Source organism: Hyperolius riggenbachi, chromosome 10 (genome assembly GCF_040937935.1).
Source record: "Hyperolius riggenbachi isolate aHypRig1 chromosome 10, aHypRig1.pri, whole genome shotgun sequence".
NCBI lineage: Eukaryota > Metazoa > Chordata > Amphibia > Anura > Hyperoliidae > Hyperolius > Hyperolius riggenbachi.
This window is the reverse complement of record NC_090655.1, coordinates 260,863,226-260,875,377: the sequence shown is the minus strand read 5'-3', so window position 1 is coordinate 260,875,377 and position 12,152 is coordinate 260,863,226.

The window sequence follows — 12,152 nt, the reverse complement described above, 5'->3', positions numbered from 1 at the left end:
TTGCCGTATAGCAGGCTTTCGTTGCTTACTCCTCAGTTCCACACCGCGCTAGTACTCTGCTCATAACTTTGTTACTTTTTTATACTTTTTTATCTTAATAAACGTGGAAAGATCTCCCCCTTTTACGCTATGTGAAGCGTCTTTTTGTGCTTTTCTCCTGGAGGTTCAACTGATCTGGAAGCATACAGTGGAGGAGGCTTGCCGGAGAGGCTGAGGGGTGACCAATACCCTTAAAGGTGAGTCGTTCTACCTTGGGGGAGTGGTACTGGGGTGCCACTTCCTATTATATGAACTGTATTATGATCTCTGTGAGATACTCTGAAGATTGTTTCAATTGAGTTATGGGATTGGACTTTTGAGCGCTTTTCCTATCTACTATTACCTAATGAACTGCTTAACAGGCTAGCGCTCCACTCGTTTTTACTGGTGTATTGTTCTATCCCTTGCTGGCCCTGTTGGGCCTGTCTTGCTGTATTTGTGTATTGTGGTTTGTGAGCACTTTATCACTCTTGTGTTTATTAAATGAATAATAAAACTTGTGCACAAAAGCAAATATGATAATTGTATGGGTTATAAAAAGTAGGAAAACACATTTTTGTTGAAAATTTTAAACGGCTTTAATTAAGATTATTAAAGGACTTTTTTCGTGGTTGTGTTTTTATTTTATTTAACCCTTTGTGGAAATGGGTAAGCGGTACTTTGTACCCCTATACTCATTTCTCCTGGGAGGGGGGTGGGCATCTGGGGTCCCCTTCTTAAAGGGGACTCCCAGATGCCACCATGAACCCCCCCACGGAGTTGTCGCCCCCACCTCCTCCTGGGGCACCGGAGGTGGGGAAGAGCCCCTTGTCCATGGATTGGACAAGGGCTCGGGGGGAGAGTGGAAGGCTTGGCCACCCCTCTCCCCCGCAGCCCCCCCATACCATGGACCATGCGGGCTGGTATATCTCAGGGTGCGAAGCCCCAATCGGCCGGGGCTCCGAATTCTGGCTATCCCAGCCTGCATGGGGGACAAGGGGTTACAGAAGCTCAGGAGGGGGGACCCCACGTCATTTTTTTTTTCAGATTTCCCACACTCAGAACATTCCCTAAAAATATTTTTATATATATATATATATATATATATATATATATTTTGTTTCCCACTATCTTTTTAACATATCCTGCAAATTTGGTGTTGCTAGGATTTAGGGGGCCTTTGCTATTAACTGCTGGGAAATATTTCCCACGATCTGTCATTGACCTGCATTTAAATGTATCGTTTTTTTTCTTTGAACTTTTAAAATCGATTTTCTTAAAAAGTATAAGGTCTTTTTGTAAAAAAAATTTCCCCTTGCTCCCACTTTTCTTCTTAACATAACCTGCATATTTATTGGTTCTGGCATTTAAGGGGGCTTTGCTATTAACCCTTAACCTCCCCAGCGTTCTGGACGAGCTGAGCTCGTCCAGAGAGACACCAGAGGTCACTGCTCAGACCCCGCTGGGCCGATTTGAATAATTGTTTTTTTTTTAAACACGCAGCAAGCACTTTGCTTGTTGTGTGTCCTACCTGATCGCCGCCGATCCGCCGTTATCTGCCGCGATACATGGCCCTCCCCCCCGAGACCCTGTGCGCTGCCTGGCCAATCAGTGCCAGGCAGCGCTGAGGGGTTGATCGGGACTCCCTGTGACGCCATGGCAACGAGGGGAAGCCCTCAAGGAAATCCCATTCAGAACGGGATTTCCTTATGGGAAGACGCCGCAGGGAGGGGGGAATCATGTAGCTAGCGCTAGGCTAGCTACATGATAAAAAAAAAAATGTGCAAAAAACGGGAATTAGAACGCCAGGCAGGTTAAAGTTAGCGGGTTTTGGGCGACGGTAGCTGAAACCAAATTCGTGATCACGGGTTTTACACCTGTGATCTTAGTTTTGTTGGATTAGCGATTGCGTTCACAATCCCAACTTGAAAAGGCACAGGTGTTTGTACGCAGCACAAGATAGTGTCAACTAATGACAACGCTTTGCAGCTGTTTGTGGCGGTGCGAGTTTGGTGTGTCAGTGTGAAGCATTACACTACTTACACTACGTGATCGATGTATACACATTCTAGATGTTTCTTAAAGCAATTTATGCCTCCAATTTAGCAATGCAATGTGATTTCTGCCCTTTAGAGATTGTAACCCTACTCTGCATCAAATACAGAATTTTCCGAGGGACTTTTGGCATGTATCCCACTCCGCCACGCCCCCTCCAGGTGTTAGACCCCTTGAAACACCTTTTCCATATTTTTTTGTGGCCAGAAATAGTCCCTGTACATTTTAAAATTCACCTGCCCATTGAAGTCTATGGTGGGTCGCGCGAACTCGAACTTTTGCAGCGGTTCGCAAAACCAAAATCTGATGTTCGGGCCATCTCTACACCTTAGAAGGAACAGCAGCAAAGATGAGGACATTATACAACAGAGTCAGGAGTTAAGACTGAGATTCCTGGCCCGGGGGTAACCACTACCATTGATTAATAGAGTTGATAGAGCCTACTGTAGGGCCAGATCCTCCTCAGATGTGAATCAGTTGAAAGACAGGGAGGAAGAGATTGAGTAAGACTGGCGGGGGGGGGGGGGGGGGGAGAATGCTAACATCCCCTTTATCTTTAAATTCTCCCTAATGGTAAAATACAATATGTACCTCAATTTGTAGAAACTGGGATAAATTGAAAGAATCTCCCAAGTTACAGGACAGAATTCCTAACAGACTCTTGGTTACCTTCCATAGAGCCAAAACCATAGTGGATCTACATGTAAAAAGTGAGTGTAGGTCACAGAGACAGCCGGATTAGCTAACACATTCCAGACCACAGGTAATTTTAAATGTGGCAAATGTAACCACTGCGCTCAATTCCTACCAGGTAAGAGAGTCTCCCTGGGGGGTGAAACTTGTGATTAGGGATTTTCTGCCAGTCTGTGTTCACTGTATAAGCAATCCTCTGTCCCTGTGACTGATTTTATACAGAGATGATGACACGCCAGCTCTGTACATGTTTTCAAGAGCATGTAAACTTACATAAGACCAAAAAAGGAGCAAGCAGGCTAATTCAACACATGGCAGATGAACACGGGGTAAAAAAATCCCTCCTTAGGTTCACAGGCTTCAAAACTGTTGATCTCCCCCGGTGAGGAGGGGATCATGAGACATTGCTAGGACAGGAGGCGGCTAGATATATTTCACTCACTAAAGCATGCGGACCTCTGGGTTTTTATGAGGGAAATGAGATATTTTGATTTTTGGAATGTTATTGAATTGTTTATTACCATGCGCTATTTTGATTGTATCGTGTAGGGACAATATAACGATCTAGTTCATTGTACTGTTATGCTTGCTTGTTTATGCATTCCTTTCACATCTTAAGTCAGTATTTCCTGGTAGGAATAGCCGCTTTTGATTGTATTAATGTTGTTTATTCTTTCTGTTTTCAGATAGTTCCCCCGGAGGTTTAATCACCAAGTGTGATTGTCCCCATGGCAACCAGTGGCAAGCGGCTGCTTCCGCATTGTGCACAGCCAAGGAAAGATCCAATGTGACTTGTTACTATGGAGACCACATGCCACCTGACCCAGAGGCCCGCTCACATGACCCCAGCCCAGCAGACACAGCACACCAATTGTGCGAAAGCCCTAGATCCTGATTGGCCACAGTGGCTGATGACACGCACCCAGAAGGGGTGGTCCCAATCCCCGTGCAATATAAACCAGGGGAACAGCTCTTCTGTTTATCCATGTGCCTCTAACAAAGCGGGGAGACCCATGAAATGGCTGTTAGGCCGTCCCTTTACTTTCTTTTGCTGTAACTTTATGTACCAGATGGAATTAAACTTTGGAAGCATTGGAAATGCTTTATTCTAATTTTGCTACTCTTGAAAAAAAGATATCTCTAATTGGACCAATTAGAAAGGTTAATCCATACTACTACTAGTATTTTACCTATCTAACCCTTGGCTAATGAACTATTGCTCTTGCTACAGACATTGGTGCTGTAGTCACAGACGCTGCTTCAGGAAGAGGATCCATCTTGTGTGGATTGTTTTAAAGGATACCCGAGGTGACATGTGACATGATAAGATAGACATGTGTATATACAGTGCCTATCACACAAATAACTATGCTGTGTTTCTTTTTTTTTCTCTGCCTGAAAGAGTTAAATGTCAGGTATGTAAGTGGCTGATTCAGTCCCGACTCTGACAGGAAGTGACTACTGTGTGACCCTCACTGATAAGAAATTCCAACTATAAAACACTTTCCTAGCAGAAAATGGCTTCTGAGAGCAAGAAAGAGATAGAAAGGGGAATTTCTTATCAGTGAGGGTCACACTGTAGTCACTTCCTGTCAGAGTCAGGACTGAGTCAGCCACTTACATACCTGATATTTAACTCTTTCAGGCAGAGAAAGAAAAAAAAGGAACACAGCCTAGTTATTTGTGTTCAATGGAGGAAAAGCAACTAGTGGTCAGCACTACATAGAGAAACTGCTCATTGAATTATGGCAGGAGTGACACGTATATACACCTATGGCCCCATCAGCGTGCTCAGGATGAGATGGCAAAGTATCAAACTTCAGTCACAAAAAGAAATGAAAACATCCGGCACTGCAGTAAACGGGATTGGCATTTCATCCAGACTGTGTTCAATAGCGTGCATACAGCAAAGCAGATCAATCAGAGGAACAATACAGTCCTACCATAGGCATATGGATGGCAGTGGGCGCAGGGTGTAGTACGGGCAGCCTGTATTGTTCCTCTGATTGATCTGCATTGTTTACTGCAGTGCGGGATGTTTTCATTTCTTTTTGTGACTGATAGTTATTTGTGTGCTAGGCACTGTACATACACGTCTATCTCACCATGTTACATGTCACCTCGGGTATCCTTTAAATTAGAACCCCAATATTGCTAACTATAATAACTACCGTATATGCTCGGACCTTGTGTATAAGTCGATCTCTTGTATAAGTTGACCCCAATCTCTGATTGTCTAAAGCTGGGATTTAATGACTCTAGTATAAGTCTACCTAGTAAAGTTACTGGTTCCACTTGGGGACCAGGAGGGTTTAATGGCTGCACCATAAAAAGTATTGCAAACAATAACTCTTCTTGGTCCCCAATTGCAGCCAGTAACCCTCCTGGTCCCAAAGTGCAGCAATTATCCACTCCCCCTTTGTAAGCCATGTAACTATGCAGCCAGTATCTTTCACCCCCTCCCCACCAAGTAATCAGAACAGGCAGCCTATAGACAGATGTCCCTGTTCCCCTCCATAAGAACAGTAATCCATGTTAGGCCTGAACGATTTTAGGAAAAAATTGAATTGAGTGATTTGTCTGAAATCGCGATTTCGATTCAATTCATGATTTCCTTCAAAGCAGGCACTGTTCCCCTCCTCTGTGTGCCTCTCTCACCATCTCTCTTTGTGCCCCTTTGTGTCCCCTCTGGATCTCTATCTTGCCCCTGTTGTGCCTCTTCTGTGCCCCCGAGCTGCAGCAGTGCTGGACATACCTTCCAGCAAGAGTCCAGCAATGCCCAGTCTATCCACTTTGTCTCCTGCAGGCTCTAATGCATGGTATACTTCCTATGTGCATTTCCATAGCAGAGTGAGCCACAGGGGAAGCCTTCACCATGCTTATTTTTCCTTGCTTCTGCTCCCACCTCTTGCTATACCCCCCATGCTACGAGCCGTGGTAGAAGCCACATCAATGCCGAGTTCCGTGTCATGTGACCTCCTCTCATGTTCTATGTGCTCATGCTGTTTAGCATAATCAGTGTCCCTCTGGCTGCCATGACATTGGCAGCTGGAGTGAAGCTGATCACACTAACCACAGCATGAGCGCATAGGATGCAAGAGGAAGACACGGCACACAGCACTGAAAGGCTTCCCCTGCGGCTCACTCTGCAGTAACTAACATAGGAAGATAGAGCTTCCCCAGCTCTGCATCAGAAATGTAGGTCTGACTCACATATAGGGCTTGATTCACTAAAGCATGATAACTGTTATCACGGCCGCACTATGCACTTCACACAAGTTTTGCTGCGTTTTTACGTGCAAAATTTTGCGAGAACGCACGCTAATGCAAATTTTTCCATGTGTTAACCTTTGCTTTCACGCTATAATTCACGTTAGCACGCCAGCAAGAAAATTTTGCGCTCGCAAAACTTTACACGAGAAAATGCTGCAATGCACTGTCTCAGTTCTGCTCATATCTATCCACTCATCCATGTCATCAATTCTGACCACCTACTATCCTTCCTTCCTCCATTCCACTTCTCTTATCTTGTCTCACCTACATACTGTGCTTATCTCCAGAACTGCTTATGGATCCCTAAACTATTGTACCATCTCACTATGTCAGCCCTTCAATGTCATGATATACCCCCTCCGCTCCACATCTATCCTAACAGGCGGCATCGTATTTGCATATCTCATAATGTTTGTGAATAAGTATTCTGAAATGAATACTGTCTTGCTTGATAATATGATTTTGTAATGGCAAGGAGAGGATACCTGAAATTGTTCTGTGGGGAAATGATGTTGGAACTTGTAGTGTGGGTGACATAATACCTACGGTTTTTATTTGAGTTGCATAGTGGCAGCATGTATTACATGGCACATGGTTTATATGATATGGAATGTGTTCAATGTTTTTTCTTCTTTAAGAGGTGACAAAATGTATTGCCGGGGGTGAAAAAAGGCTAGAAATGGCCCTGATTGCACCAATGTCTCTACCTCTATGCTATACATTTTGTTGGCCTGCAAATTTGCACTTTTGTATGTTATGATTGTGTTTGTAATATATTAATTTATTTAACAAAGTATTGGGTGCTGTAATTGAAGCAGTCCTGTTTCACAACAGTGTACCTCAAAACCAGACGGGATGAAACCAGTATTTATACCTCCAGGAGGAAAGCCTTATTTATGTCTCCAAGACGACTATATATTTGTGTTAGCAATGGAATTGCTAAAAAATGTGTGGCAAATGTATCATAACCAAGCTACAGCAAGTTGTTCTGAAAAATAAATCACTGATCCTTAATCCCTGGCCTTTGTTTCCAAGTATTCTCCAGTTATGGTGATTTATGTTTTTTTGTTATCTGTACCAATGAGTGCATTTTGTGCGTATCCTGTTATTGCCAAAATGTTTGGATTCATCATAGACCAAAACGGTTGATTTAAAAAAAAATATATTTTTATTGTTTATCAAAACGCACAACAGCAACACAAAACAACCCATTGACAGTACAAGACATATTCAGGTTATATCAGGCTATATCACAGAGATATAAAAGATTATACAAAAGCAAGTAAATAGACATATAGGCATTCAGTAGCATGAAGAACATACAGGATTGCATCATAAGCTGACCAAGTCACACACATAAAATCTATGGACCAGTATGAAATCCCAGACCAGGGCTGCACAAAGCATCACAGAGGTTTGGTGTGGGGGAACCACAAGCACATATTCGAGTATCTATCAGAGGGAGTCCACAATGCTGGGAGATGCATCTAGATTATTAATGGCTGAACCAGTACATTCCAACCAGGGCTTCCAGACCTTATCCAATGAGGAGCCCGCCCCTCTCACCAACCAGGTCAGTTTATATAACGGAAGAAAAGTATTAACTAAGTGCATCCATAAAGTGTGACGGGGTTCAGAAGTTTTTTCTACTCTAGAGCAATGGAAATTTTGTCATAAAAGAACAACAGTCTAACATCCCTGGCGGTACACAGTGTCCAATGCTGCGTCTGCGGGAGGATTTTTTAAAATAAAATTTGTTTTTAATGCCCCAGCTAGCAGTTCGCTAGCTAAATATTCCCCTCCAAGCCCCCCAGCGCCCCTCTGATCCCCCCGGTCGCTGACGGCAATATTTACCCGTCCGCGATCCCGCAAGAGCTGCAACTTCAGCAATCAGCGTCACTCGTCGCTATGGCGACGATCGGGACATGATGTCATCTACATCATGACGTCATGCGCAGTCCCGATCCTCACCATAGTGAAGCCGGGAGCTGATTGGTAGGCTGCGCCATTGCGGGATTCCTGGGGGGTACGTATACCGGCGGTGATCGGAGGCAATCGGAGGCGACCGGAGGGACTTGGGAGGGATATTTAGCTAGCGAAGTGCTAGCTGAACCATTTAACACAAATTCTATTTGAAAAAACACTCAGGGGGGCCATGCGATCCTCTCCGGCGGCTAGCATGAACGTAGGTCGGGCTTACAGCCAGGGAGGTTAAGGACCAGTCCTCTATCAATCCCAACAGACAAGACTTATAAGAGGACACAACAGGAAGACTCTTGGAAGATGATTGGATGAGCTGCAGTCCCAAGTCATATGCTTAAAGGAACCTGAGCTGTGACCACACCTCCAACAAACATCACTCACCCCCACCCCCCTTTGAGAATTTGGATATTGTAACAGGAGTAAAGTATATCCGGTGAAACCAGTGCAGTTGAACCAACTTATCTCGAGAGCAAATTACCATCTTTATATATGTGTCCTCATAGTCAGTCCATTCCTCCCCAGAAATCTTTCCCCCTCCCATAATGCCACAGTTTTAGCTAGTCTATGAGCATATTCATAGTCAGCAAGACTGGAGCAGAACCTGGATATAAGGCTTTCCTTATGTAGCAGCCGGCTTTCCACAGTGCCGGGACCAGGTCAGCAGTCACACCCCCACATTGTGCTGCCTGCCTGAGGTGACAGTACCTGAATCGGGAATGCCTAGGAAGGTGAAATTCCACTACCATTTGTGACCACGATTTACAATGATTATTTAGGTACAGGTGGTGAATATATTTACCCCCCTCCGGATCCAGAATCCCCCATCACTAAGGGAAGCAAATGCTGACAAATTCGGATTGCACCATAGTGGAGAACTCAGTAGAGGGTAGACACGTAGGGTGGCACTAAATGCCCTGGGTGGCAGACCCAAGGGGGTAGCAGGAGTTTGGAAGCTGTGCCTCCGGATCAAACAGCATACAATGTGGTAACAGGAGAAACAAAATAGGAATCCAGGCACCAGCCAGCAGGATATACTGCACACAACACCTTTAATACATCCCCATATTGGGGATGTATTAAAGGTGTTGTGTGCAGTATATCCTGTTGGCTGGTGCCCGGATTCCTATTTTGTTTCTCCTGTTACCACATAGTGGAGAACTCAGCAAACAGTTAGAACCATCCTCTCCAACTAATTTCCTCACTTTATGATACATTTTAAGAGAGTATTTTCACATGTTTGTGCCTTCAGAGGCAAATGCACCGTTTCTATAGATGACATCACATAACGCCTCACAGGAATATGAAACTGCTGAGTGTTTAGTTCCCTGTTTTCCTGCAAAATATTTTTGCACATATTGGGCCTGATTCACAAAGCGGTGATAACCCAGTTATCACGCCTAAAAGACTTTAGGCGTGATAACCTTTGCACTAGCTGAGTTATCACCGCTTTGTGCTGCTGATCGCGCGCAAAGTTTTGGGCTTTTCACAGGCGTGTAAACACTTTGCACCGCTTTGTGAATCAGACCCATTGTATTTTACTGATGTTGTACTTTCCAGGGAAGCCGCAGCTTCCATCCCAGTTAGTGCCGTCTGTTAATTTGCTTTGCATTGGGGCTTACAGGGGCCTGGGGGTAGCAGCACACACTCCAGCACTCTCCATACTCTCCGCACAGTAGAAGAAAGGTTCCAGGTTCCTTTTCCTTTCTGTCAAGATACATATTAAACAAGTAAACTCTCAACAAACGCACAATATGTGGTAGCACAGCGTTCAACCAGCCAATGCCACAACCTGTAAATGCCTGACGAGGAGTCGAAATAGTTTGATATACAGTACAGACCAAAAGTTTGGACACACCGTCTCATTCAAAGAGTTTTCTTTATTTTCATGACTATGAATATTGTAGATTCTCACTGAAGGCATCCAAACTATGAATTAACACATGTGGAAGTATAGTACATAACCAAAAAGTGTGAAACAACTGAAAATATGTCATATTCTAGGTTCTTCAAAGTAGCCACCTTTTGCTTTGATTACGGCTTTGCACACTCTTGGCATTCTCTTGATGAGCTTCAAGAGGTAGTCACCTGAAATGGTTTTCACTTCACAGGTTTGCCCTGTCAGGTTTAATACGTGAGATTTCTTGCCTTATAAATGGGGTTGGGACTATCAGTTGCATTGTGGAGAAGTCAGGTGGATACACAGCTAATAGTCCTACTGAATAGACTGCTAGAATTTGTATTATGGTAAGAAAAAAGCAGCTAAGTAAAGAAAAACGAGTGGCCATCATTACTTTAAGAAATTAAGGTTAGTCAGTCCGAAAAATTAGGAAAACTTTGAAAAAGTGTCCCCAAGTGCAGTCTCAAAAACCATCAAACGCTACAAAGAAACTGTAGATCATGGAACAGAGGCGCCAGCAGGATAAATACATATATTAAAAGTTCTAAAAATCCTATGGAGGTAGCGGTGGACTCACCTCCCGAAAGCCGACACGGAACAACTGTCCGACAAACATCAAAACATTTATTTATAAATACCCCAAAGGTGCAACGCGTTTCGCAGGCAAAGCCCGCTTCCTCATATCCAAATTACAATCACTGTCTATCTCACCCTTTTGCTTTACGGTCCCACACCATTAACATTAGGGGGGGGGGGGGGGTCACAGCAACCAACCTAACTGCAACAACTTAATGAATGTGACCACCCTGGGGATACCACAAAATATCAACAGCTTTATTAATCTCACAATTGCATATACATGAAATCTCCGTCCTAAAAACAATTAAAATAACATGTGGAGCGCTCCGTTCATGCACAACCCAGCATACCACAAACACCCCTCAACCACACTGGTACCGCTACCAAATACGATAATCTCAGAGTGGGGAGACAAGGGTAGCCAGGTTTGCTGCATAGATTTCCTCCTCAGCTCACTAGGGATTCCTATGTTTGTTTAGAAACTTCGCTTTACTGAATACACAGCGGTCGGTATCTCACCAGTCCCACCGCGCTGCTCCGGTCAGGATTCCCGGGTATCCATGTAATAGTTTTCTTCGCTCACCAGCCTCTCAACCCAGCTGTGCGTCCGCAGCAAGGAGTAGCGGTGTGCTAATCCCAATAGGCAAACCCTTCCGGCTGAGAGTTCAAGAAACACGGAGAGGCTCAGATCACATTGCAGGTATTGGCCCCGCCCACCGCGGACTTCATCAGAGTGTTTGATGTAAGGGGGAGGCGGAGATGCCATATTTATGCATATTTGCCGGCTATTTTGGCCAGTCCCCTTTCTGCTGCCATGGCAACCACCGCTGCGTCCCACCAGGACATTTTTACAGCACAAACAGTAGCTCGTGTAGGACGGGTTTAGCGCCTCTATTTGTGATCCCCTTCTATTGCCTGAGGAAGTGGGCTTTGCTTGCGAAACGCGTCGCACCTTTGGGGTATTTATAAATAAATGTTTTGATGCTTGTCAGACAGTTGTTACGTGTCTGCTTTCGGGAGGTGAGTCCACCGCTACCTAACCTCCAAAGCATTTTTAGAACTTTTAATATATGTTTTTATCCTGCTGGCGCCTCAGTTCCGTTATCTACATATCAAGTCCACCCCTGGTGGAGGGGTGCTAAGCCCTACTTTTCCTGTACTACAGAGAGCTACTTTTTAATCCTGAGTGAGGACAGGACTAATCTCCTCACCTGTCTACACAGTGGTAGCCTTAGTGGTAACCCATGTTTGTGAGTATATTTACCTTAGTTTACTACCATTCCACATTGTCCAGTGCATACTACACTATTTTGGGCTCTCGGTGTCCCTTTGTCTTAGCTACAAAGAAACTGGCTCACATGCGGACCGCCCCAGGAAAGGAAGACCAAGAGTCACCTCTGCTGCGGAGGATAAATTCATCCGAGTCACCAGCCTCAGAAATCACAGGTTAACAGCAGCTCAGATTAGAGACCAGAGCAATGCCACACAGAGTTCTAGCAGCAGACACATCTCTAGAACAACTGTTAAGAGGAGACTGTGTGAATCAGGCCTTCATGGTAGAATATCTGCTAGGAAACCACTGCTAAGGACAGGCAACAAGCAGAAGAGACTTGTTTGAGCTAAAGAACACAAGGAATGGACATTAGACCAGTGG